Genomic DNA, 23,221 nt, shown 5'->3' on the forward strand with positions numbered 1-23,221 from the left:
CCTTTCATGTGTGATGTGCAACACGGAATTGCTCTGCACGCACTGCAGGGGAATCTGGCCTCATCTCGCGGCGAGGGGGACGTCTCATGGTTTTTCTCGAGTTGCGGCGTGAACCTGGGGTATATTCTCGAGTTATGACGGGGATGGCCCTTCCACCCACGTGTTTGTTCAGCGACGTCAGGACTCCTGCCTAGTTGCGAGGGACAACTCGGGATTCTCCTCGAGGCTTGGCAGGGCAATTGGGATGCCTATCCAGCTGAGGCGGGAGACCAAGGGTCCCTTTCCACGTGCCACAGGAATCCTGGGACTCCTATCAAGTTTCACGAGGAGTCAGGCATCGTCTCCTTTGGAGGCACTGATCTCAGTCTACCCCTGGATTTTTCAAAGTATGTGAGGCCTCCGGTCTCAATGAAGTGGGGAACTAGGTCTTTCTCTGTGGTCTCCACAGGGGATTCAGACATCCTTTCGTCTTGGGAGATGCAAGACGAGCCTGCATTCAAGTCACTGCAGGGATATCCGGCTTTATTTCGAGTCAGGGCATCGCGGTATCCATTCCACTTGAGGCCGCAAACTCAGCGTCCCTCTCACATACCTAGAGATGAGAGAAGCCTCCTCTTGAGGTGCTTGTGGTAAGGTGGTATTCCTCTGGAGTCGAAGCCAGGGACTAACCTCTCATCTCGAGTTGATTTTTGGTCCACGGAGCTCTTTCGTGTGGCTACAGTGACCTCAGGATCCCTCTAGCCTTGAAACAGTGTTCTTGTGGTTTATCTGGAGTGCCATCAAGGAAATCAAGGCTCCTTTCATGTGTGATGTGCAATACGGAATTGCTTTGAAAGCAGTACAGGGGAATCGGGCCTCATCTTGCGGCGAGGGGGAAGGCTCATGGTTTTTCTCGAGTTGCGGCGGGAACCTGGGGTATATTCTCGAGTTACGACGGGGATGGCCCTTCCACCCTCGTGTTTGTTCAGCGACGTCTGGACTCCTGCCTAGTTGCGAGGAACAACTCGGGATTCTCCTCGAGGCTTGGCAGGGCAATTGGGACGCCTCTCCAGCTGAGGCGGGAGACCAAGGGTCCCTTTCCACGTGCCACAGGAATCCTGGGACTCCTATCAAGTTTCACGAGGAGTCAGGCATCGTCTCCTTTGGAGGCACTGTTCTCAGTCTACCCCTGGATTTTTCAAAGTATGTGAGGCCACCGGTCTCAATGAAGTGGGGAACTAGGTCTTTCTCTGTGGTCTCCACAGGGGATTCAGACATCCTTTCGTCTTGGGAGATGCAAGACGAGCCTGCATTCAAGTCACTGCAGGGATATCCGGCCTTATTTCGAGTCAGGGCATCGCGGTGTCCATTCCACTTGAGGCCGCAAACTCAGGGTCCCTCTCACATACCTAGAGCTGAGAGAAGCCTCCTCTTGAGGTGCTTGTGGTAAGGTGATTTCCTCTGGAGTCGAAGCCAGGGACTAACCTCTCATCTCGAGTTGATTTTTGGTCCACGGAGGTCTTTCGTGTAGCTACACTGACCTCAGGATCCCTCTAGCCTTGAAACAGTGTTCTTGGGGTTTCTCTGGAGTGCCATCAAGGAAATCAAGGCTCCTTTCATGTGTGATGTGCAACACGGAATTGCTCTGCACGCACTGCAGGGGAATCGGGCCTCATCTCGCGGCGAGGGGGACGTCTCATGATTTTTGCGAGTTGCGGCGGGAACCTGGGGTATATTCTCGAGTTACGACGGGGATGGCCCTTCCACACACGTGTTTGTTCAGCGACGTCAGGACTCCTGCCTAGTTGCGAGGAACAACTCGGGATTCTCCTCGAGGCTTGGCAGGGCAATTGGGACGCCTCTCCAGCTGAGGCGGGAGACCAAGGGTGCCTTTCCACGTGCCACAAGAATCCTGGGACTCCTATCAAGTTTCACGAGGAGTCAGGCATCGTCTCCTTTGGAGGCACTGATCTCCGCGTACCTCTGGAGTTTTCAAAGGATGTGAGGCCTCCGGTCGCCATGAAGTGGGGAACTAGGTCTTTCTCTGTGGTCTTCACAGGGGATTCCGACATCCTTTTATCTTGGGAGATGCAAGACGAGCCTGCATTCAAGTCACTGCAGGGATATCCGGCCTTATTTCGAGTCAGGGCATCGCGGTGTCCATTCCACTTGAGGCCGCAAACTCAGGGTCCCTCTCACATACCTAGAGCTGAGAGAAACCTCCTCTTGAGGTGCTTGTGGTAAGGTGGTTTCCTCTGGAGTCGAAGCCAGGGACTAACCTCTCATCTCGAGTTGATTTTTGGTCCACGGAGCTCTTTCGTGTAGCTGCCGTGACCTCAGAATCCCTCTAGCCTTGAAACAGTGTTCTTGGGTTTTCTCTGGAGTGCCATCAAGCAAATCAAGGCTCCTTTCATGTGTGATGTGCAACACGGAATTGCTCTGCACGCACTGCAGGGGAATCTGGCCTAATCTCGCGGCGAGGGGGACGTCTCATGGTTTTTCTCGAGTTGCGGCGTGAACCTGGGGTATATTCTCGAGTTATGACGGGGATGGCCCTTCCACACACGTGTTTGTTCAGCGACGTCAGGACTCCTGCCTAGTTGCGAGGGACAACTCGGGATTCTCCTCGAGGCTTGGCAGGGCAATTGGGATGCCTATCCAGCTGAGGCGGGAGACCAAGGGTCCCTTTCCACGTGCCACAGGAATCCTGGGACTCCTATCAAGTTTCATGAGGAGTCAGGCATCGTCTCCTTTGGAGGCACTGATCTCAGTCTACCCCTGGAATTTTCAAAGTATGTGAGGCCTCCGGTCTCAATGAAGTGGGGAACTAGGTCTTTCTCTGTGGTCTCCACAGGGGATTCAAACATCCTTTCATCTTGGGAGATGCAAGACGAGCCTGCATTCAAGTCACTGCAGGGATATCCGGCCTTATTTCGAGTCAGGGCATCGCGGTGTCCATTCCACTTGAGGCCGCAAACTCAGGGTCCCTCTCACATACCTAGAGCTGAGAGAAGCCTCCTCTTGAGGTGCTTGTGGTAAGGTGGTATTCCTCTGGAGTCGAAGCCAGGGACTAACCTCTCATCTCGAGTTGATTTTTGGTCCACGGAGGTCTTTCATGTAGCTACACTGACCTCAGGATCCCTCTAGCCTTGAAACAGTGTTCTTGGGGTTTCTCTGGAGTGCCATCAAGGAAATCAAGGCTCCTTTCATGTGTGATGTGCAACACGGAATTGCTCTGCACGCACTGCAGGGGAATCGGGCCTCATCTCGCGGCGAGGGGAACGTCTCATGATTTTTCTCGAGTTGAGGCGGGAACCTGGGGTTTATTCTCGAGTTACGACGGGGATGGCCCTTCCACACACGTGTTTGTTCAGCGACGTCAGGACTCCTGCCTAGTTGCGAGGGACAACTCGGGATTCTCCTCGAGGCTTGGCAGGGCAATTGGGACGCCTCTCCAGCTGAGGCGGAAGACCAAGTGTCCCTTTCCACGTGCCACAGGAATCCTGGGACTCCCATCAAGTTTCACGAGGAGTCAGGCATCGTCTCCTTTGAAGGCACTGATCTCCGCGTGCCTCTGTAGTTTTCAAAGGATGTGAGGCCTCCGGTCACGATGAGGTGGGGACTAGGTCTTTCTCTGTGGTCTCCACAGGGGATTCAGACATCCTTTCGTCTTGGGAGATGCAAGACGAGCCTACATTCAAGTCACTGCAGGGATATCCGGCCTTATTTCGCGTCAGGGCATCGCGGTGTCCATTCCACTTGAGGCCGCAAACTCAGCGTCCCTCTCACATACCTAGAGCTGAGAGAAGCCTCCTCTTGAGGTGCTTGTGGTAAGGTGGTATTCCTCTGGAGTCGAAGCCAGGGACTAACCTCTCATCTCGAGTTGATTTTTGGTCCACGGAGCTCTTTCGTGTGGCTACAGTGACCTCAGGATCCCTCTTGCTTTGAAACTGTGTTCTTGGGGTTTCTCTGGAGTGCCATCAAGGAAATCAAGGCTCCTTTCATGTGTGATGTGCAACACGGAATTGCTCTGCACGCAGTGCAGGGGAATCGGGCCTCATCTCGCGGCGAGGGGGAAGTCTCATGGTTTTTCTCGAGTTGCGGCGGGAACCTGGGGTATATTCTCGAGTTACGACGGGGATGGTCTTACCACCCACGTGTTTGTTCAGCGACGTCAGGACTCCTGCCTAGTTGCGAGGGACAACTCGGGATTCTCCTCGAGGCTTGGCAGGGCAATTGGGACGCCTCTCCAGCTGAGGCGGGAGACCAAGGGTCCCTTTCCACGTGCCACAGGAATCCTGGGACTCCTATCAAGTTTCACGAGGAGTCAGGCATCGTCTCCTTTGGAGGCACTGATCTCCGCGTACCTCTGGAATTTTCAAAGGATGTGAGGCCTCCGGTCGCCATGAAGTGGGGAACTAGCTCTTTCTCTGTGGTCTCCACAGGGGATTCAGACATCCTTTCATCTTGAGAGATGCAAGACGAGCCTGCATTCAAGTCACTGCAGGGATATCCGGCCTTATTTCGAGTAAGTGCATTGCGGTGTCCATTCCACTTGAAGCCGCAAACTCAGGGTCCCTCTCACATACCTAGAGCTGAGAGAAGCCTCCTCTTGAGGTGCTTGTGGTAAGGTGGTTTTCTCTGGAGTCGAAGCCAGGGACTACCCTCTCATCTCGAGTTGATTTTTGGTCCACGGAGCTCTTTCGTGTAGCTGCCGTGACCTCAGAATCCCTCTAGCCTTGAAACAGTGTTCTTGGGGTTTCTCTGGAGTGCCATCAAGCAAATCAAGGCTCCTTTCATGTGTGATGTGCAGCACGAAATTGCTCTGCACACACTGCAGGGGAATCTGGCCTCATCTCGCGGCGAGGGGGACGTCTCATGGTTTTTCTCGAGTTGCGGCGGGAACCTGGGGTATATTCTCGAATTATGACGGGGATGGCCCTTCCACCCACGTGTTTGTTCAGCGACGTCAGGACTCCTGCCTAGTTGCGAGGGACAACTCGGGATTCTCCTCGAGGCTTGGCAGGGCAATTGGGATGCCTATCCAGCTGAGGCGGGAGACCAAGGGTCCCTTTCCACGTGCCACAGAAATCCTGGGACTCCTACCAAGTTTCACGAGGAGTCAGGCATCGTCTCCTTTGGAGGCACTGATCTCCGCGTACCTCTGGAGTTTTCAAAGGATGTGAGGCCTCCGGTCGCGATGAGGTGGGGAACTAGCTCTTTCTCAGTGGTCTTCACAGGGGATTCAGACATCCTTTCGTCTTGGGAGATGCAAGACGAGCCTGCATTCAAATCACTGCAGGGATATCCGGCCTTATTTCGCGTCAGGGCATCGCGGTGTCCATTCCACTTGAGGCCGCAAACTCAGCGTCCCTCTCACATACCAAGAGCTGAGAGAAGCCTCATCTTGAGGTTCCTGTGGTAAGGTGGTATTCCTCTGGAGTCGAAGCCAGGGACTAACCTCTCATCTCGAGTTGATTTTTGGTCCACGGAGCACTTTCGTGTGGCTACAGTGACCTCAGGATCCCTCTAGCCTTGAAACAGTGTTCTTGTGGTTTATCTGGAGTGCCATCAAGAAAATCAAGGCTCCTTTCATGTGTGATGTGCAACACGGAATTGCTCTGCACGCAGTGCAGGGGAATCGGGCCTCATCTCGCGGCGAGGGGGAAGTCTCATTGTTTTTCTCGAGTTGCGGCGGGAACCTAGGGTATATTCTCGAGTTACGACGGGGATGTCCCTTCCACACACGTGTTTGTTCAGCGACGGCAGGACTCCTGCCTAGTTGCGAGGGACAACTCGGGATTCTCCTCGAGGCTTGGCAGGGCAATTGGGACGCCTCTCCAGCTGCCGCGGGAGACCAAGGGTCCCTTTCCACGTGCCACAGGAATCCTGGTACTCCTAAGAAGTTTCACGAAGAGTCAGGCATCGTCTCCCTTGGAGGCACTGATCTCCGCATACGTCTGGAGTTTTCAAAGGATGTGAGGCCTCCGGTCGCGATGAGGTGGGGAACTAGGTCTTTCTCTGTGGTCTCCTCAGGGGATTCAGACATCCTTTTGTCTTGGGAGATGCAAGACGCGCCTGCATTCAAGTCACTGCAGGGATATCCGGCCTTATTTCGCGTCAGAGCATCGCAGTGTCCATTCCACTTGAGGCCGCAATCTCAGGGTCCCTCTCACATACCTAGAGCTGAGAGAAGCCTCCTCTTGAGGTGCTTGTGGTAAGGTGGTATTCCTCTGGAGTCGAAGCCAGGGACTAACCTCTCATCTCGAGTTGACTTTTGGTCCACGGAGCTCTTTCGTGTTGCTACAGTGACCTCAGGATCCCTCTAGCCTTGAAACAGTGTTCTTGGGGTTTCTCTGGAGTGCCATCAAGGAAATCAAGGCTCCTTTCATGTTTGATGTGCAATACGGAATTGCTTTGAATGCAGTGCAGGGGAATCGGGCCTCATCTCGCGGTGAGGGGGAATTCTCATGGTTTTTCTCGAGTTGTGGCGGGAACCTGGGGTATATTCTCGAGTTACGACGGGAATGGCCCTTCCACCCACGTGATTGTTCCGTGACGTCAGGACTCCTGCCTAGTTACGAAGGACAACTCGGGATTCTCCTCTAGGCTTGGCAGGGCAATTGGGACGCCTCTCCAGCTGAGGCGGGAGACCAAGGGTCCCTTTCCACGTGCCACAGGAATCCTGGTACTCCTATCAAGTTTCACGAGGAGTCAGGCATGGTCTCCTTTGGAGGCACTGATCTCCGCATACCTCTGGAGTTTTCAAAGGATGTGAGGCCTCCGGTCGCGATGAGGTGGGGAACTAGGTCTTTCTCTGTGGTCTCCACAGGGGATTCAGACATCCTTTCGTCTTGGGAGATGCAAGACGAGCCTGCATTCAAGTCACTGCAGGGATATCCGGCCTTATTTCGAGTCAGGGCGTCGCGGTGTCCATTTCACTTGAGGCCACAAACTCAGGGTCCCTCTCACAGAGCTAGAGCTGAGAGAAGCCTCCTCTTGAGGTGCTTGTGGTAAGGTTGTATTCCTCTGGAGTCCAAGCCAGGGACTACCCTCTCATCCCGAGTTGATTTTTGGTCCACGGAGCTCTTTCGTGTTGCTACAGTGACCTCAGGATCCCTCTAGCTTTGAAACAGTGTTCTTGAGGTTTCTCTGGAGTGCCATCAAGGAAATCAAGGCTCCTTTCATGTGTGATGTGCAACACGGAATTGCTCTGCACGCACTGCAGGGGAATCGGGCCTCATCTCGCGGCGAGGGGGAAGTCTCATGGTTTTTCTCGAGTTGCGGCGGGAACCTGGGGTATATTCTCGAGTTACGACGGGGATGGTCCTTCCACCCACGTGTTTGTTCACCGACGTCAGGACTCCTGCCTAGTTGCGAGGGACAACTCGGGATTCTCCTCGAGGCTTGGCAGGGCAATTGGGACGCCTCTCCAGCTGAGGCGGGAGACCAAGGGTCCCTTTCCACGTGCCACAGGAATCCTGGGACTCCTATCAAATTTCACGAGGAGTCAGGCATCGTCTCCTTTGGAGGCACTGATCTCCGCGTACCTCTGGAGTTTTCAAAGGATGTGAGGCCTCCGGTCGCCATGAAGTGGGGAACTAGGTCTTTCTCTGTGGTCTCCACAGGGGATTCAGACATCCTTTCTTCTTGTGAGATGCAAGACGAGCCTGCATTCAAGTCACTGCATGGATATCCGGCCTTATTTCGCGTCAGGGCATCGCAGTGTCCATTCCACTTGAGGCCGCAAACTCAGGGTCCCTCTCACATACCTAGAGCTGAGAGAAGCCTCCTCTTGAGGTGCTTGTGGTAAGGTGGTATTCCTCTGGAGTCGAAGCCAGGAACTAACCTCTCATCTCGAGTTGATTTTTGGTACACGGAGCTCTTTCGTGTTGCTACAGTGACCTCAGGATCCCTCTAGCCTTGAAACAGTGTTCTTGGGGTTTCTCTGGAGTGCCATCAAGGAAATCAAGGCTTCTTTCATGTTTGATGTGCAACACGGAATTGCTCTGTATGCAGTGCAGGGGAATCTGGCCTCATCTCAAGGCGAGGGGGAAGTCTCATGGTTTTTCTCGAGTTGCGGCAAGAACCTGGGGTATATTCTCGAGTTACGACGGGGATGGCCGCTCCACCCTTGTGTTTATTCAGAGACGTCAGGACTCCTTCCTAGTTGCGAGGGACAAGTCGGGATTCTCCTCGAGGCTTGGCAGGGCAATTGGAACGCCTCTCCAGCTGAGGCGGGAGACCAAGTGTCCCTTTTCACGTGCCACAGGAATCCTGGGACTCCTATCAAGTTTCACGAGGAGTTATGCATCGTCTCGTTTGGAGGCACTGATCTCCGCATACCTCTGGAGTTTTCAAAGAATGTGAGGCCTCCGGTCGCGATGAGGTGGGGAACTAGGTCTTTCTCTGTGGTCTCCACAGGGGATTCAGACATCCTTTCGTCTTGGGAGATGCAAGACGAGCCTGCATTCAAGTCACTGCAGGGATATCCGGCCTTATTTCGAGTCAGGGCATCGTGGTGTCCATTCCACCTGTGGCCGCAAACTCAGGGTCCCTCTCACATACCTAGAGCTGAGAGAAGCCTCCTCTTGAGGTGCTTGTGGTAAGGTGGTATTCCTCTGGAGTCGAAGCCCGGGACTAACCTCTCATCTCGAGTTGTTTTGTGGTCCACGGAGCTCTTTCATGTTGCTACAGTGACCTCAGGATCCCTCTAGCCTTGAAAGACTGCTCTTGGGGTTTCTCTGGAGTGCCATCAAGGAAATCAAGGCTCCTTTCATGTGTGATGTGCAACACGGAATTGCTCTGCACGCACTGCAGGGGAATCGGGCCTCATTTCGCGGCGAGGGGGAAGTCTCATGGTTTTTCTCGAGTTGCGGCGGGAACCTGGGGTATATTCTCGAGTTATGACGGGGATGGGCCTTCCACCCACGTGTTTGTTCAGCGACGTCAGGACTCCTGCCTAGTTGCGAGGGACAACTCGGGATTCTACTCGAGGCTTGGCAGGGCAATTGTGACGCCTCTCCAGCTGAGGCGGGAGACCAAGGGTCCCTTTCCACGTGCCACAGGAATCCTGGGACACCTATCAAGTTTCACGAGGAGTCAGGCATCGTCTCCTTTGGAGGCACTGATCTCCGCGTACCTCTGGAGTTTTCAAAGGATGTGAGGCCTCCGGTCGCCATGAAGTGGGGAACTAGGTCTTTCCGTGTTGTCTCCACAGGGGTTCAGACACCCTTTCATCTTGGGAGATGCCAGACGAGCCTGCATTCAAGTCACTGCAGGGATATCCGGCCTTATTTCGAGGCAGGGCATCGCGGTGTCCATTCCACTTGAGGCCGCAAACTCAGGGTCCCTCTCACATACCTAGAGCTGAGAGAAGCCTCCTCTTGAGGTGCTTGTGGTAAGGTGGTATTCCTCTGGAATCGAAGCCTGGGACTAACCTCTCCTCTCGAGTTGATTTTTCGTCCACGGAGCTCTTTCGTGTTGCTACAGTGACCTCAGGATCCCTCTAGCCTTGAAACTGTGTTCTTGGGGTTTCTCTGGAGTGCCATCAAGGAAATCAAGGCTCCTTTCATGTGTGATGTGCAACACGGAATTGCTCTGCAAACAGTGCAGGGGAATCTGGCCTCATCTCGCAGCGAGGGGGAAGTCTCATGGTTTTTCTTGAGTTGCGGCGGGAACCTGGGGTATATTCTCGAGTTATGACGGGGATGGCCCTTCCACCCACGTGTTTGTTCAGCGACGTCAGGACTCCTGCCTAGTTGCGAAGGACAACTCGGGATTCTCCTCGAGGCTTGGCAGGGCAATTGGGATGTCTATCCAGCTGAGGCGGGAGACCAAGGGTCCCTTTCCACGTGCCACAGGAATCCTGGGACTCCTATCAAGTTTCACGAGGAGTCAGGCATCGTCTCCTTTGGAGGCACTGATCTCCGCACACCTCTGGAGTTTTCAAAGGATGTGAGGCCTCCGGTCGGCATGAGGTGGGGAACTAGCTCTTTCTCTGTGGTCTTCACAAGGGATTCAGACATCCTTTCGTCTTGGGAGATGCAAGACGAGCCTGCATTCAAGTCACTGCAGGGATATCCGGCCTTATTTCGCGTCAGGGCATCGCGGTGTCCATTCCACTTGAGGCCGCAAACTCAGCGTCCCTCTCACATACCTAGAGCTGAGAGAAGCCTCCTCTTGAGGTGCCTGTGGTAAGGTGGTATTCCTCTGGAGTCGAAGCCAGGGACTAACCTCTCATCTCGAGTTGATATTTGGTCCACGGAGCTCTTTCGTGTTGCTACAGTGACCTCAGGATCCCTCTAGCCTTGAAACAGTGTTTTTGTGGTTTATCTGGAGTGCCATCAAGGAAATCAAGGCTCCTTTCATGTTTGATGTGCAACACGGAATTGCTCTGCACGCAGTGCAGGGGAATCGGGCCTCATCTCGCGGCGAGGGGGAAGTCTCATTGTTTTTCTCGAGTTGCGGCGGGAACCTGGGGTGTATTCTCGAGTTACGACGGGGATGTCCCTTCCACACACGTGTTTGTTCAGCGACGGCAGGACTCCTGCCTAGTTGCGAGGGAGAACTCGGGATTCTCCTCGAGGCTTGGCAGGGCAATTGGGACGCCTCTCCAGCTGCCGCGGGAGACCAAGCATCCCTTTCCACGTGCCACAGGAATCCTGGTACTCCTAAGAAGTGTCACGAGGAGTCAGGCATCGTCTCCCTTGGAGGCACTGATCTCCGCATACGTCGGGAGTTTTCAAAGGATGTGAGGCCTCCGGTCGCGATGATGTGGGGAACTAGGTCTTTCTCTGTGGTCTCCACAGGGGATTCAGGCATCCTTTTGTCTTGGGAGATGCAAGACGAGCCTGCATTCAAGTCACTGCAGGGATATCCGGCCTTATTTCGAGCCAGGGCATCGCGGTGTCCATTCCACTTGAGGCCGCAAACTCAGGGTCCCTCTCACATACCTAGAGATGAGAGAAGCCTTCTCTTGAGGTGCTTGTGGTAAGGTGGTATTCCTCTGGAGTCGAAGCCAGGGACTAACCTCTCATCTCGAGTTGACTATTGGTCCACGGAGCTCTTTCTTGTTGCTACAGTGACCTCAGGATCCCTCTAGTCTTGAAACAGTGTTCTTGGGGTTTCTCTGGAGTGCCATCAAGGAAATCAAGGCTCCTTTCATGTGTGATGTGCAACACGGAATTGCTCTGCACGCAGTGCAGGGGAATCGGGCCTCATCTCGCGGCGAGGGGGAAGTCTCATGGTTTTTCTCGAGTTGCGGTGGGAACCTGGGGTATATTCTCGAGTTATGACGGGGATGGCCCTTCCACCCACGTGTTTGTTCAGCGACGTCAGGACTCCTGCCTAGTTGCGAGGGACAACTCGGGATTCTCCTCGAGGCTTGGCAGGGCAATTGGGACGCCTCTCCAGCTGAGGCGGGAGACCAAGGGTCCCTTTCCACGTGCGACAGTAATCCTGGGACTCCTATCAAGTTTCACGAGGAGTCAGGCATGGTCTCCTTTGGAGGCACTGATCTCTGCGTACCTCTGGAGTTTTCAAATGATGTGAGGCCTCCGGTCGCCATGAGGTGGGGAACTAGGTCTTTCTCTGTGGTCTCCACAGGGGATTCAGACATCCTTTCATCTTGGGAGATGGAAGACAAGCCTGCATTCAAGTCACTGCAGGGATATCCGGCCTTATTTCGCGTCAGGGCATCGCGGTGTCCATTCCACTTGAGGCCGCAAACTCAGCGTCCCTCTCACATACCTAGAGCTGAGAGAAGCCTCCTCTTGAGGTGCCTGTGGTAAGGTGGTATTCCTCTGGAGTCGAAGCCAGGGACTAACCTCTCATCTCGAGTTGATATTTGGTCCACGGAGCTCTTTCGTGTTGCTACAGTGACCTCAGGATCCCTCTAGCCTTGAAACAGTGTTTTTGTGGTTTCTCTGGAGTGCCATCAAGGAAATCAAGGCTCCTTTCATGTTTGATGTGCAACACGGAATTGCTCTGCACGCAGTGCAGGGGAATCGGGCCTCATCTCGCGGCGAGGGGGAAGTCTCATGGTTTTTCTCGAGTTGCGGCGGGAACCTGGGGTATATTCTCGAGTTACGACGGGGATGGCCCTTCCACCCACGTGTTTGTTCAGCGACGGCAGGACTCCTGCCTAGTTGCGAGGGAGAACTCGGGATTCTCCTCGAGGCTTGGCAGGGCAATTGGGACGCCTCTCCAGCTGCCGCGGGAGACCAAGCATCCCTTTCCACGTGCCACAGGAATCCTGGTACTCCTAAGAAATTTCACGAGGAGTCAGGCATCGTCTCCCTTGGAGGCACTGATCTCCGCATACGTCGGGAGTTTTCAAAGGATGTGAGGCCTCCGGTCGCGATGAGGTGGGGAACTAGGTCTTTCTCTGTGGTCTCCACAGGGGATTCAGGCATCCTTTTGTCTTGGGAGATGCAAGACGAGCCTGCATTCAAGTCACTGCAGGGATATCCGGGCTTATTTCGAGCCAGGGCATCGCGGTGTCCATTCCACTTGAGGCCGCTAACTCAGGGTCCCTCTCACATACCTAGAGATGAGAGAAGCCTCCTCTTGAGGTGCTTGTGGTAAGGTGGTATTCCTCTGGAGTCGAAGCCAGGGACTAACCTCTCATCTCGAGTTGACTTTTGGTCCACGGAGCTCTTTCTTGTTGCTACAGTGACCTCAGGATCCCTCTAGTCTTGAAACAGTGTTCTTGGGGTTTCTCTGGAGTGCCATCAAGGAAATCAAGGCTCCTTTCATGTGTGATGTGCAACACGGAATTGCTCTGCACGCAGTGCAGGGGAATCGGGCCTCATCTCGCGGCGAGGGGGAAGTCTCATGGTTTTTCTCGAGTTGCGGTGGGAACCTGGGGTATATTCTCGAGTTATGACGGGGATGGCCCTTCCACCCACGTGTTTGTTCAGCGACGTCAGGACTCCTGCCTAGTTGCGAGGGACAACTCGGGATTCTCCTCGAGGCTTGGCAGGGCAATTGGGACGCCTCTCCAGCTGAGGCGGGAGACCAAGGGTCCCTTTCCACGTGCGACAGTAATCCTGGGACTCCTATCAAGTTTCACGAGGAGTCAGGCATGGTCTCCTTTGGAGGCACTGATCTCCGCGTACCTCTGGAGTTTTCAAAGGATGCGAGGCCTCCGGTCGCCATGAGGTGGGGAACTAGGTCTTTCTCTGTGGTCTGCACAGGGGATTCAGACATCCTTTCATCTTGGGAGATGCAAGACGAGCCTGCATTCAAGTCACTGCAGGGATATCCGGCCTTATTTCGAGCCAGGGTATTGCGGTGTCCATTCCACTTGAGGCCGCAAACTCAGGGTCCCTCTCACATACCTAGAGCTGAGAGAAGCCTCCTCTTGAGGTGCTTGTGGTAAGGTGGTATTCCTCTGGAGTCGAAGCCAGGGACTAACCTCTCATCTCGAGTTGATTTTTGGTCCTCGGAGCTCTTTCTTGTTGCTACAGTGACCTCAGGATCCCTCTAGCCTTGAAACAGTGTTCTTGGGGTTTCTCTGGAGTGCCATCAAGGAAATCAAGGCTCCTTTCATGTGTGATGTGCAACATGGAATTGCTCTGCACGCAGTGGAGGGGAATCGGGCCTCATCTCGCGGCGAGGGGGAAGTCTCATGGTTTTTCTCGAGTTGCGGTGGGAACCTGGGGTATATTCTCGAGTTACGACGGGGATGGCCCTTCCACCCACGTGTTTGTTCAGCGACGTCAGGACTCCTGCCTAGTTGCGAGGACAACTCGGGATTCTCCTCGAGGCTTGGCAGGGCAATTGGGACGCCTCTCCAGCTGAGGCGGGAGACCAAGGGTCCCTTTCCACGTGCGACAGTAATCCGGGGACTCCTATCAAGTTTCACGAGGAGTCAGTCATCGTCTCCTTTGGAGGCACTGATCTCTGCGTACCTCTGGAGTTTTCAAATGATGTGAGGCCTCCGGTCGCCATGAGGTGGGGAACTAGGCCTTTCTCTGTGGTCTCCACAGGGGATTCAGACATCCTTTCATCTTGGAAGATGCAAGACAAGCCTGCATTCAAGTCACTGCATGGATATCCGGCCTTATTTCGCGTCAAGGCATCGCAGTGTCCATTCCACTTGAGGCCGCAAACTCAGGGTCCCTCTCACATACCTAGAGCTGAGAGAAGCCTCCTCTTGAGGTCCTTGTGGTAAGGTGGTATTCCTCTGGAGTCGAAGCCAGGGACTAACCTCTCATGTCGAGTTGATTTTTGGTCCACGGAGCTCTTTCGTGTTGCTACAGTGACCTCAGGATCCCACTAGCCTTGAAACAGTGTTCTTGGTGTTTCTCTGGAGTGCCATCAAGGAAATCAAGGCTCCTTTCATGTTTGATATGCAGTACGGAAATGCTTTGAATGCAGTGCAGGGGAATCGGGCCTCATCTTGCGGCGAGGGGGAAGTCTCATGGTTTTTCTCGAGTTGCGGCGGGAACCTGGGGTATATTCTCGAGTTACGACGGGGATGGCCCTTCCACCCACCTGTTTGTTCAGCGACGTCAGGACTGCTGCCTAGTTGCGAGGGACAACACGGGATTCTCCTCGAGGCTTGGCAGGGCAATTGGGACGCCTCTCCATCTGAGGCGGGAGACCAAGGGTCCCTTTCCACGTGCCACAGGAATCCTGGGACTTCTATCAAGTTTCAGGAGGAGTCAGGCATCCTCTCCTTTGGAGGCACTGATCTCAGTGTACCTCTGGAATTTTCAAAGGATGTGAGGCCTCCGGTCGCAATGAAGTGGGGAACTAGGTCTTTCTCTGTGGTCTCCACATGGGATTCAGACATCCTTTCGTCTTGGGAGATGCAAGACGAGCGTGCATTCAAGTCACTGCAGGGATATCTGGCCTTATTTCGAGTCAGGGCATCGCGGTGTCCATTCCACTTGAGGCCGCAAACTCAGGGTCCCTCTCACATACCTAGAGCTGAGAGAAGCCTCCTCTTGAGGTGCTTCTGGTAAGGTGGTTTCCTCTGGAGTCGAAGACGGGAACTAACCTCTCATCTCGAGTTGATTTTTGGTCCACGGAGGTCTTTCATGTAGCTACACTGACCTCAGGATTCCTCTAGCCTTGAAACAGTGTTCTTGGGGTTTCTCTGGAGTGCCATCAAGGAAATCAAGGCTCCTTTCATGTGTGATGTGCAACACGGAATTGCTCTGCACGCACTGCAGGGGAATCTGGCCTCATCTCGCGGCGAGGGGCACGTCTCATGGTTTTTCTCGAGTTGCGGCGGGAACCTGGGGTATATTCTCGAGTTACGACGGGGATGGCCCTTCCACACACGTGTTTGTTCAGCGACGTCAGGACTCCTGCCTAGTTGCGAGGGACAACTCGGGATTCTCCTTGAGGCTTGGCAGGGCAATTGGGAAGCCTCTCCAGCTGAGGCGGGAGACCAAGGGTCCCTTTTCAGGTGCCACAGGAATCCTGGGACTCCTATCAAGTTTCACGAGGAGTCAGGCATCGTCTCCTTTGAAGGCACTAATCTCCGCGTGCCTCTGGAGTTTTCAAAAGATGTGAGGCCTCCGGTCGTGATGAGGTGGGGAACTACGTCTTTCTCTGTTGTCTGCACAGGGGATTCAGACATCCTTTCGTTTTGGGAGATGCAAGACGAGCCTGCATTCAAGTCACTGCAGGGATAACCGGCCTTATTTCGAGTCAGGGCATCGCGGTGTCCATTCCACTTGAGGCCGCAAACTCAGGGTCCCTCTCACATACTTAGAGATGAGAGAAGCCTCCTCTTGAGGTGCTTGTGGTAAGGTGGTATTCCTCTGGAGTCGAAGCCAGGGACTAACCTCTCATCTCGAGTTGATTCTTGGTCCACAGAGCTCTTTCGTGTTGTTACAGTGACCTCAGGATCCCTCTAGCCTTGAAACAGTGTTCTTGGGGTTTCTCTGGAGTGCCATCAAGGAAATTAAGGCTCCTTTCATGTGTGATGTGCAACACGGAATTGCTCTGCAAGCAGTGCAGGGGAATCGGGCCTCATCTCGCGGCGAGGGGGAAGTCTCATGGTTTTTCTCGAGTTGCGGCGGGAACCTGGGGTATATTCTCGAGTTACGACGGGAATGGCCCTTCCACCCACGTGTTTGTTCAGTGACGTCAGGACTCCTGCCTAGTTGTGAAGGACAACTCGGGATTCTCCTCGAGGCTGGCAGGGCAATTGGGACAGCTCTCCAGCTGAGGCGGGAGACCAAGGGTCCCTTTCCACGTGCCACAGGAATCCTGGGACTCCTATCAAGTTTCACGAGGAGTCAGGCATCGTCTCCTTTGGAGGCACTGATCTCCGCGTACCTCTGGAGTTTTCAAAGGATGTGAGGCCTCCGGTCACGATGAGGTGGGGAACTAGGTCTTTCTCTGTGGTCTCCACAGGGGATTCAGACATCCTTTCGTCTTCGAAAATGCAAGACGAGCCTGCATTCAAGTCACTGCAGGGATATCCGGCCTTATTTCGAGGCAGGGCATCGCGGTGTCCATTCCACTTGAGGCCGCAAACTCAGGGTCCCTCTCACATACTTGGAGCTGAGAGAAGCCTCCTCTTGAGGTGCTTGTGGTAAGGTGGTATTCCTCTGGAGTCGAAGCCAGGGACGAACCTCGCTTCTCGAGTTGATTTGTGGTCCATGGAGCTCTTTCGTGTTACTACAGTGTCCTCAGGATCCCTCTAGCCTTGAAACAGTGTTCTTGGGGATTCTCTGGAGTGCCATGAAGGAAATCAAGGCTCCTTTCATGTGTAATGTGCAACACGGAATTGCTCTGCACGCAGTGCAGGGGAATCGGGCCTCATCTCGCGGCGAGGGGGAAGTCTCATGGTTTTTCTCGAGTTGCGGCGGGAACCTGGGGTATATTCTCGAGTTACGACGGGGATGGCCCTTCCACACACGTGTTTGTTCAGCGACGTCAGGACTCCTGCCTAGTTGCGAGGGACAACTCGGGATTCTCCTCGAGGCTTGGCAGGGCAATTGGGACGCCTCTCCAGCTGTGGCGGAAGACCAAGGGTCCCTTTCCACGTGCCACAGGAATCCTGGGACTCCTATCAAGTTTCACGAGGAGTCAGGCATCGTCTCCTTTTGAGGCACTGATCTCCGCGTACCTCTGGAGTTTTCAAAGGATGTGAGGCCTCCGGTCGCGATGAGGTGGGGAACTAGGTCTTTCTCTGTGGTCTCCACAGGTGATTCAGACATCCTTTCGTCTTGGGAGATGCAAGACGAGCCTGCATTCAAGTCACTGCAGGGATATCCGGCCTTATTTCGAGGCAGGGCATCGCGGTGTCCATTCCACTTGAGGCCGCAAATTCAGGCTCCCTCTCACATACCTAGAGCTGAGAGAAGCCTCCTCTTGAGGTGCTTGTGGTAAGGTGGTATTCCTCTGGAGTCGAAGCCAGGGACTAACCTCTCATCTCGAGTTGATTTTTGGTCCCCGGAGCACTTTCGTGTTGCTACAGTGACCTCAGGATCCCTCTAGCCTTGAAAGAGTGTTCTTGGGGTTTCTCTGGAGTGCCATCAAGGAAATCAAGGCTCCTTTCATGTGTGATGTGCAACACGGAATTGCTCTGGACGCAGTGCAGGGGAATCGGGCCTCATCTCGCGGCGAGGGGGAAGTCTCATGGTTTTTCTCGAGTTGGGGCGGGAACCTGGGGTATATTCCCGAGTTACGACGGGGATGGCCCTTCCACACACGTGTTTGTTCAGCGACGTCAGGACTCCTGCCTAGTTGCGAGGGACAACTCGGGATTCTCCTCGAGGCTTGGCAGGGCAATTGGGACGCCTCTCCAGCTGAGGCGGGAGACCAAGGGTCCCTTTCCACGTGCCACAGGAATCCTGGGACACCTATCAAGTTTCAGGAGGAGTCAGGCATCGTCTCCTTTGGAGGCACTGATCTCCGCGTACCTCTGGAGTTTTCAAAGGATGTGAGGCCTCCGGTCGCGATGAGGTGGGGAACTAGGTCTTTCTCTGTTGTCTCCACAGGGGATTCAGACACCCTTTCATCTTGGGAGATGCCAGACGAGCCTGCATTCAAGTCACTGCAGGGATATCCGGCGTTATTTCGCGTCAGGGCATCGCGATGTCCATTCCACTTGAGGCCGCAAACTCAGGGTCCCTCTCACATACCTAGAGCTGAGAGAAGCCTCCTCTTGAGGTGCTTGTGGTAAGGTGGTATTCCTCTGGAGTCGAAGCCAGGGACTAACCTCGCATCTCGAGTTGATTTGTGGTCCACGGAGCTCTTTCGTGTTGCTACAGTGACCTCAGGATCCCTCTAGCCTTGAAACAGTGTTCTTGGGGTTTCTCTGGAGTGCCATGAAGGAAATCAAGGCTCCTTTCATGAGTGATGTGCAACACGGAATTTCTCTGCCCGCAGTGCAGGGGAATCGGGCCTCATCTCGCGGCGAGGGGGAAGTCTCATGGTGTTTCTCGAGGTGCGGCAGGAACCTGGGGTATATTCTCGAGTTACGAATGGGATTGCCCTTCCACACACGTGTCTCTTCAGCGACGTCAGGACTCCTGCCTAGTTGCGAGGGACAACACAGGATTTTCCTCGAGGCTTGGCAGGGCAATTGGGATGCCTCTCCAGCTGAGGAGGGAGACCAAGGGTCCCTTTCCACGTGCCACAGGAATCCTGGGACTCCTATAAAATTTCACGAGGAATAAGGCATCGTCTCCTTTGGAGGCACTGATCTCCGCGTACCTCTGGAGTTTTCAAAGGATGTGAGGCCTCCGGTCGCCATGAGGTGAGAAACTAGGTCTTTCTCTCTGGTCTCCACAGGGGATTCAGACATTCTTTCATCTTGGGAGATGCAAGACGAGCCTGCATTCAAGTCACTGCAGGGATATCCGGCCTTATTTCGAGTCAGGTCATCGCGGTGTCCATTCCACTTGAGGCCGCAAACTCAGAACATAGCTAGAGCTGAGAGAAGCCTCCTCTTGAGGTGCTTGTGGTAAGGTGGTATTCCCCTGGAGTCGAAGCCAGGGACTAACCTCTCATCTCGAGTTGATTTTTGGTCCACGGAGTTCGTTCGTGTTGCTACTCTGACCTCAGGATCCCGCTAGCCTTGAAACAGAGTTCTTGGGATTTCTCTGGAGTGCCATGAAGGAAATCAAGGCTCCTTTCATGTGTGATGTGCAACACGGAATTGCTCTGCACGCAGTGCAGGGGAATCGGGCCTCACCTCGTGGCGAGGGGGAAGTCTCATGGTTTTTCTCGAGTTGCGGCGGAAACCTGGGGTATATTCTCGAGTTACGACGGGGATGGCCCTTCCACCCACGTGTTTGTTCAGCAACGTCAGGACTCCTGCCTAGTTGCGAGGGACAACTCGCGATTCTCCTCGAGGCTTGGCAGGGCAATTGGGACGCCTCTCCAGCTGAGGCGGGAGACCAAGGGTCCCTTTCCACGTGCCACAGGAATCCTGGGATTCCTTTCAAGTCTCACGAGGAGTCAGGCATCGTCTCCTTTGGAGGCACTGATCTCCGCGTACCTCTGGAGTTTTCTAAGGATGTGAGGCCTCCGGTCGCGATGAGGTGGGGAACTAGATCTTTCTCTGTGGTCTCCACAGGGGATTCAGACATCCTTTCGTCTTGGGAGATGCAAGACGAGCCTGCATTCAAGTCACTGCAGGGATATCCGTCCTTATTTCGCGTCATGGCATCGCAGTGTCCATTCCACTTGAGGCCGCAATCTCAGGGTCCCTCTCACATACCTAGAGCTGAGAGAAGCCTCCTCTTGAGGTGCTTGTGGTAAGGTGGTATTCCTCTGGAGTCGAAGCCAGGGACTAACCTCTCATCTCGAGTTGATTTTTGGTCCACGGAGCTCTTTCGTGTTGCTACAGTGACCTCAGGATCCCACTAGCCTTGAAACAGTGTTCTTGGTGTTTCTCTGGAGTGCCATCAAGGAAATCAAGGCTCCTTTCATGTTTGATGTGCAGTACGGAAATGCTTTGAATGCAGTGCAGGGGAATCGGGCCTCATCTTGCGGCGAGGGGGAAGTCTCATGGTTTTTCTCGAGTTGCGGCGGGAACCTGGGGTATATTCTCGAGTTACGACGGGGATGGCCCTTCCACCCACCTGTTTGTTCAGCGACGTCAGGACTGCTGCCTAGTTGCGAGGGACAACACGGGATTCTCCTCGAGGCTTGGCAGGGCAATTGGGACGCCTCTCCATCTGAGGCGGGAGACCAAGGGTCCCTTTCCACGTGCCACAGGAATCCTGGGACTTCTATCAAGTTTCACGAGGAGTCAGGCATCCTCTCCTTTGGAGGCACTGATCTCAGTGTACCTCTGGAATTTTCAAAGTATGTGAGGCCTCCGGTCGCAATGAAGTGGGGAACTAGGTCTTTCTCTGTGGTCTCCACATGGGATTCAGACATCCTTTCGTCTTGGGAGATGCAAGACGAGCGTGCATTCAAGTCACTGCAGGGATATCTGGCCTTATTTCGAGTCAGGGCATCGCGGTGTCCATTCCACTTGAGGCCGCAAACTCAGGGTCCCTCTCACATACCTAGAGCTGAGAGAAGCCTCCTCTTGAGGTGCTTCTGGTAAGGTGGTTTCCTCTGGAGTCGAAGACGGGGACTAACCTCTCATCTCGAGTTGATTTTTGGTCCACGGAGGTCTTTCATGTAGCTACACTGACCTCAGGATTCCTCTAGCCTTGAAACAGTGTTCTTGGGGTTTCTCTGGAGTGCCATCAAGGAAATCAAGGCTCCTTTCATGTGTGATGTGCAACACGGAATTGCTCTGCACGCACTGCAGGGGAATCTGGCCTCATCTCGCGCCCAGGGGGACGTCTCATGGTTTTTCTCGAGTTGCGGCGGGAACCTGGGGTATATTCTCGAGTTACGACGGGGATGGCCCTTCCACACACGTGTTTGTTCAGCGACGTCAGGACTCCTGCCTAGTTGCGAGGGACAACTCGGGATTCTCCTTGAGGCTTGGCAGGGCAATTGGGAAGCCTCTCCAGCTGAGGCGGGAGACCAAGGGTCCCTTTTCAGGTGCCACAGGAATCCTGGGACTCCTATCAAGTTTCACGAGGAGTCAGGCATCGTCTCCTTTGAAGGCACTGATCTCCGCGTGCCTCTGGAGTTTTCAAAAGATGTGACGCCTCCGGTCGTGATGAGGTGGGGAACTACGTCTTTCTCTGTTGTCTGCACAGGGGATTCAGACATCCTTTCGTCTTGGGAGATGCAAGACGAGCCTGCATTCAAGTCACTGCAGGGATAACCGGCCTTATTTCGAGTCAGGGCATCGCGGTGTCCATTCCACTTGAGGCCGCAAACTCAGGGTCCCTCTCACATACCTAGAGATGAGAGAAGCCTCCTCTTGAGGTGCTTGTGGTAAGGTGGTATTCCTCTGGAGTCGAAGCCAGGGACTAACCTCTCATCTCGAGTTGATTCTTGGTCCACAGATCTCTTTCGTGTTGTTACAGTGACCTCAGGATCCCTCTAGCCTTGAAACTGTGTTCTTGGGGTTTCTCTGGAGTGCCATCAAGGAAATCAAGGCTCCTTTCATGTGTGATGTGCAACACGGAATTGCTCTGCAAGCAGTGCAGGGGAATCGGGCCTCATCTCGCGGCGAGGGGGAAGTCTCATGGTTTTTCTCGAGTTGCGGCGGGAACCTGGGGTATATTCTCGAGTTACGACGGGAATGGCCCTTCCACACGCGTGTTTGTTCAGTCACGTCAGGACTCCTGCCTAGTTGTGAAGGACAACTCGGGATTCTCCTTGAGGCTTGGCAGGGCAATTGGGACGCCTCTCCAGCTGAGGCGGGAGACCAAGGGTCCCTTTCCACGTGCCACAGGAATCCTGGGACTCCTATCAAGTTTCACGAGGAGTCAGGCATCGTCTCCTTTGGAGGCACTGATCTCCGCGTACCTCTGGAGTTTTCAAAGGATGTGAGGCCTCTGGTCACGATGAGGTGGGGAACTAGGTCTTTCTCTGTGGTCTCCACAGGGGATTCAGACATCCTTTCGTCTTCGAAAATGCAAGACGAGCCTGCATTCAAGTCACTGCAGGGATATCCGGCCTTATTTCGAGGCAGGGCATCGCGGTGTCCATTCCACTTGAGGCCGCAAACTCAGGGTCCCTCTCACATACTTGGAGCTGAGAGAAGCCTCCTCTTGAGGTGCTTGTGGTAAGGTGGTATTCCTCTGGAGTCGAAGCCAGGGACGAACCTCGCTTCTCGAGTTGATTTGTGGTCCATGGAGCTCTTTCGTGTTACTACAGTGTCCTCAGGATCCCTCTAGCCTTGAAACAGTGTTCTTGGGGTTTCTCTGGAGTGCCATGAAGGAAATCAAGGCTCCTTTCATGTGTGATGTGCAACACGGAATTGCTCTGCACGCAGTGCAGGGGAATCGGGCCTCATCTCGCGGCGAGGGGGAAGTCTCATGGTTTTTCTCGAGTTGCGGCGGGAACCTGGGGTATATTCTCGAGTTACGACGGGGATGGCCCTTCCACACACGTGTTTGTTCAGCGACGTCAGGACTCCTGCCTAGTTGCGAGGGACATCTCGGGATTCTCCTCGAGGCTTGGCAGGGCAATTGGGACGCCTCTCCAGCTGTGGCGGAAGACCAAGGGTCCCTTTCCACGTGCCACAGGAATCCTGGGACTCCTATCAAGTTTCACGAGGAGTCAGGCATCGTCTCCTTTTGAGGAACTGATCGCCGCGTACCTCTGGAGTTTTCAAAGGAGGTGAGGCCTCCGGTCGCGATGAGGTGGGGAACTAGGTCTTTCTCTGTGTTCTCCACAGGTGATTCAGACATCCTTTCGTCTTGGGAGATGCAAGACGAGCCTGCATTCAAGTCACTGCAGGGATATCCGGCCTTATTTCGAGCCAGGGCACCGCGATGTCCATTCCACTTGAGGCCGCAAATTCAGGGTCCCTCTCACATACCTAGAGCTGAGAGAAGCCTCCTCTTGAGGTGCTTGTGGTAAGGTGGTATTCCTCTGGAGTTGAAGCCAGGGACTACCCTCTCATCTCGAGTTGATTTTTGGTCCCCGGAGCACTTTCGTGTTGCTACAGTGACCTCAGGATCCCTCTAGCCTTGAAAGAGTGTTCTTGGGATTTCTCTGGAGTGCCACCAAGGAAATCAAGGCTCCTTTCATGTGTGATGTGCAACACGGAATTGCTCTGCACGCAGTGCAGGGGAATCGGGCCTCATCTCGCGGCGACGGGGAAGTCTCATGGTTTTTCTTGAGTTGGGGCGGGAACCTGGGGTATATTCTCGAGTTACGACGGGGATGGCCCTTCCAC

Source organism: Cervus elaphus, chromosome 20 (genome assembly GCF_910594005.1).
Source record: "Cervus elaphus chromosome 20, mCerEla1.1, whole genome shotgun sequence".
NCBI classification, from domain to species: Eukaryota; Metazoa; Chordata; class Mammalia; order Artiodactyla; family Cervidae; genus Cervus; species Cervus elaphus.